The sequence below is a fragment of the Sinocyclocheilus anshuiensis genome, unplaced genomic scaffold (assembly GCF_001515605.1).
Source record: "Sinocyclocheilus anshuiensis isolate Anshui unplaced genomic scaffold, SAMN03320099.WGS_v1.1 scaffold1512, whole genome shotgun sequence".
NCBI classification, from domain to species: domain Eukaryota; kingdom Metazoa; phylum Chordata; class Actinopteri; order Cypriniformes; family Cyprinidae; genus Sinocyclocheilus; species Sinocyclocheilus anshuiensis.
The window spans coordinates 113,808-119,455 of record NW_015557148.1 but is presented as its reverse complement, the minus strand read 5'-3'; positions in this window follow the sequence as shown (position 1 = coordinate 119,455).

Here is a 5,648-nt window from a genome sequence, read left to right as displayed (position 1 = left end):
GGTGAAAATTCTTATTTGGGTCATATTCCAAGACGTAGGCTAGAATCTGTGATTGCGAAGTACAGTAAATATCTACACCGGCGCGGTGACTGACTGCCACACATACTCTTCAGAACATTAGATTCATCCGCGCTGGAGCCATGCCGACTCACAACCCACGCAAGCTAGATAATTCCGCACACAGCTGCAATTCCAGGTTTTCAAACAGAGATGGCGACAAAGAGGAAAAACTTACGGACTGCAGCTTTAAGGTTCTTTCTAGTGAATCAAAAACATTAACCAAGAACTGTTACTGTGTCATGTTATGCTGTGAAAAATAATTGAAAAATAAACACTTTTTTAAAATCAAGAATTGTGTTACATTTATTTCTTATTTTGTTGAAATTATCTAATTTGACAAAGGACTGCTTAGGGCAGTAAATGCAATAAGAATTTAATTCCTATTTTCCAAATATTTCTCAAAAGAATCACTAATGTAACCACTCAGGAACCGGAATTGTTAAAAACAATCAAAATCAAAACTTGAAACATAAAATTCCTAAGCATTCCCATTCCTAGAGTTGGTGGTTTAGAATAAAACCCTTACCAGAATGTTTGTGGATAGTAATACAGTGCTGCCATCTACTTCTTGATCACATAAAGTGGTCAATACTAGAAATAAAAGACAACCATAATACTTGTCACTTTACAAACAAATGTTTCTCATCTGTAAAGTGCCTGTAGCAGTATACAATATATAGAATATGAGTCTGTGTTGTCAGTCCTTGCTAAAGTAAAATTATTTTCACATACAGTACCATAGAAATCTGCATGACATCAGCCATGTGATGTAATAATAGCATCTCGATAAGATTATTCTCATCAGATTTGTGAAAAGGTGAAACAGGGAGTATGTGAGAGAGAAGAGATCAAAAGGTTATTCACTGTACGGAATGTTATTGAAATGATTTTCCCAGGGAGTTAATCTCCCTTCATAACACTTGAACATGGATATGTAATCTGGGAGAGGGATAGAAAAAGACAAAGAGAGAGTCAGAGAGATAAGAGAGAATAAACTTGTGCTGTTTAAAACAATGATATTTATAGAGTACTGTGACATTTTTTTATGATTAAAAAAAGTTTTTATCCTTTAAAAATTGTTCATTGTGTTCTTTCTCACATCCAGCTTCTTTCATTCAAATATTCCTGGGTCAGATGCACGTGGCGAGCTGTCAAAACAAGCCACGCACAACAACACACAAACACAGAGACAAGAAACAGGTGATCAGACCCGAGACCCGACACAGATGGGTCATATAGGATAAGCTATTAACCTTGTTGTTATGTAGTCAAAAGTTGAATGTTGTGTAACCTTTGAGCTGATTTGCATAGATTTCGATAGTTTCCTGTTAACTGCACCCCAACATAAGCCTGGCACTGGCGCTCTGGCTCTCTGCCAGCAATTATTCTAGAATGTCCCATATCACATTGACCTTGGTCCCGTATCTCACACCTCTGAATGCTGCACATGCTGGAGAGGATCAAGGGTGTTTGAGTAGCTCTCAGCTCTCATAAGCAGCATGGGAGATTTCACCAGACATGTCCAACATGAGGAACAGAAAGACAAGGAAAGAGAAAGTGAGAGAGAGTATGTTATTATACATGAAGTTCACTGAAATTGTTGATAATGCTTAAAACAACTTTTTTCCCCCCAACATCAAGGTTCTAAGTTTACATTTAAATTCAATTTAGTCCAAAAATCTGAGACCACTTTTGAAAATTTAGTAGACTTTTTTCATTAAAAATGATATTATCAGCATAACAGTTTGAAAAAAAAAATAGTGCAGTTGAAAAATTAACTTTGTTTTATGTTCACATGATTTATTTCAAAATTTGCTTATTGTTTGGTATAAGTAGAGCAAATCCCAAAATGTGACATTAATTTTTTGACATGTTTTACATGCTTTTTTGTTATACTTACACTATTATATTATTAGGTTTACATTTGAATTTTAAATCCATTTAGTATTTTTATTTGCAGTTCATTTAAACTAATATGAGGTCAAAAAAGACCTCCACACAGTGGTTAAATTGTAAAAAAAAATTCAGGGGGGGATGTAGTAGTCAATTTCTGTGGTGGTAACTAATTTTACACAATGATTACAAAATTTGTCTCATTTTTAAACAGATTTTTATTTAATGAAAAATTTGCTTTATTAAATGAACTATTATGTATAAGCTGTTTTCCTTCTGGGGCCTATAAGGGAGGAATTTTGGTCAATATTGATAATTAAACGATATTTTGCTAAATGTGTTTTTGTGCTCGCACCTTGGCTGGTTTAAGCTTGGCATAGATAAATAAAGTTGACAACAAAACAGCCAGTAGGTGGCAGCAAGTCTGTTTTGATAAATGATTTAGTGAATCATTCAAATAAAATGATTCGTCCAAAACTGCTGATTCAATCTGAAACGAAACAAGAAGGGAGTCCAACTAATAACCGCTGAATCACTGGCTCACTCTATTCGTTCAAAAAACAGATTCATTCAAGGAACGAAACACCGTGTTGCTCTGCACTGTTGTATAAAATTAAAAGCGTGCTAATATTCAGGAAAGTACGGTGACGCATTGATGCCACACACATATTTTTTTCCCACTCAGTTATGTCGTTTTAACGACATATTTTCTCGTTAAAACGACATATTTTCTCGTAATAACGAGATGTTTTCTCGTTAAAACGACATCTTTTCCACTCAGTCAAAAATTATTATTATTGTTATTATTATTTCGTTTTATTTCGTTCTGTTTGGCAAACGGGTAAACGAAAATTAAGCTAGATTTTTCGAATTTTTTGTTCGTGGGTTAAAAAATGAGCTTGCTATTTGTGCGTGGGTGGCCCTAAAAACGCCACTTCTTCACTCAGCCTGTCTTTACTGCCTATATCCCATTACACAGAATAAGAGTTCATCTCATGTACCGCTCTGCAAATTAGTCACTTATCGAGAAACGCAGCCCTGGCTGTTGTATAGGCTATATTTCTTGCAAATATACATCTCATATGAAGCACAACACTGCTCTTCTTGGTTCGGCGGCGCCGGCGCGATCCCTTAGGTTACACGATAACAGAGGAAAGAAATGTCTGCTTTATTTTGTATACTTCCACAATAATTGTACTTTATTGTAAACTTTATTACTCGTTTTTTATAAATGTATAATTGTATGGGCTGTCAATGACTTACTGACGTGCACGAAAACCAATGTATTGGACCCGGAAATAACGTCTCTATTATATACTATATATTTTTATATAAAGTATTATAGGCCATATTATTATGTGAAGTATAATATTATACGTATAATATATAATATAATATAATATAATATAATATAATATAATATAATATATCCGAGTTGTCTGGAACGCAGCATTAGGTTCCTATTTCGATTTGTTGTTAAATCAAACTTCAGTCATTCAAATAAAGAAATATTAAGCCCAGAGTCGATTATTCAAAAATGACTGTTTTGATCTGATCATAGCCTAAACGAGTCATGGGTCTGAGTACAGTTATTGGATAGCACTATATTGTAGACAGATTGGAGATTAATCCTAATAAACATGCCGCTACAATTAAAACCATTACATTAAAATACATTTAAAACAGTGTATTTCAATCATTTCAGCAGCGTGCAGATCCTCGTTTATGTCAGACTGTAGCTACAGCAGCGCGGACAGTCGCTTAGCTCGCTCACCTATCCTACCATATAGCCTATCTATAATAACGGGAAACATGTTGTTTTTATGACAAAATATGTCGTTATTACGAGAAAAAAAGATGTAGTTTTAACGAGGAAAGATGTCGTTTTAACGAGAAAATATGTCGTTATTACGAGAAAAGATGTCGTTTTAACGAGAAAAGATGTAGTTTTAACGAGAAAAGATGTGTTAAAACGACATAACATCTCGTTATTACGACATAACTGAGTGGGAAAAAAAATATGTGTGTGGCATCAATGCGTCACCGTAGGAAAGTACATTGCTTGTGCGATGAATATAAAAACATAAAACTCATACATGGGTATTTTTTCTTTCATTGCTTGACACGAACAAAAATAGGCCTACGAAAAATCTAGCTTAATTTTCGTTTGCTCGTTTTCAAACAGAACGAAATAATAATAATAATAATGCTACAGCAGCGCGGACAGTCGCTTAGCTCGCTCACCTATCCTACCATATAGCCTATCTATAATAACGGGAAACATGTTGTTTTTATGACAAAATATGTCGTTATTACGAGAAAAAAAGATGTAGTTTTAACGAGGAAAGATGTCGTTTTAACGAGAAAATATGTCGTTATTACGAGAAAAGATGTCGTTTTAACGAGAAAAGATGTCGTTAAAACGACATATCTCGTTATTACGACATAACTGAGTGGGAAAAAAAATATGTGTGTGGCATCAATGCGTCACCGTAGGAAAGTACATTGCTTGTGCGATGAATATAAAAACATAAAACTCATACATGGGTATTTTTTCTTTCATTGCTTGAATTATAAGGGCATTCTAACTGCCTTCTAGCTTCATAGCGCAGTCGGTGACACTCGATGATGTCAGCTCTCCTATCGTCTCTCAGTCCCTCCCAGTCACACACAATAACGTTATGTCAGGGGAATGTCTTTAAATTCTAATCAAGGAAAAATATACCTTCTGTTGTCTTCTTTTTAAAGAACTTCAAAAGCTGCTGCTTGAACCATTTTGTGCGAAAAATGACGAAAACTTGCTTCCGCTTGTGCGCAGCTCTGATTGGCCAATCGCTGTTATTTAGTTCGTAAATGGTCATACATAGAGAATTTGAGAATTGTAACATTTAATTTGCATGATAAGTTTTACATAATACACAACATTAATAATCTAAAGGGGATGGTAAGGGGGGATGGTGGTTTTACAGAGGGAATGCTTTTTGTCTTTTTTTTTTCAACTAGGGAGATGCCATCCCCCGCATCCCCCTCAATTCGAGTCCTGCCTCCACACAGAACATTTTTAAAGAGTTTAAAGAGTTTTAAAGAGTATTATTATGCTAAGGTTACTTTAGAAACACATTTTTTAAAGGTGGTTGCACATCATTGTCACTCCATTAATTGAGAACAATACAAAGTTATGTGCAATTAAAAAAATAATATCTGTTCCAAGTGAACTTTTTCTAAAAGTAGCACCCTTTCATTATTCATATTAGTCTTTATTTAGTGAGATAACTTTAACAAGAAGCATAAAATGGTGGTAAGTAACGTCAAAGTAAAGTCATAATAGTGGCATGCTAAAAAAAAACCCTGAGGAATTAAAGCCAAAACCATGAGAGTGTAGCTAACTGATGCAGATGATTTTATTAGAGAACATGAATGGCTCTCCGTCAGTGGTGTATTCTCAGCAGCATTGATTTAATCAATAGGTTTAGTGCTCTAATGAGATCTATCATCTAAAACAGAATATTCACACACACACACACACACACACACACACACACACACACACACACACACACACACACACACACACACAGAGCCCTAGGTTATAGTATAGTGTGTAGAGGTTAGAGTCAGAGGTCAAAGGCTGGTGGTGAAATAAGATGTGACTCGCACAAACACTCTCCAAATAGTGAACCACACACGACACGGAA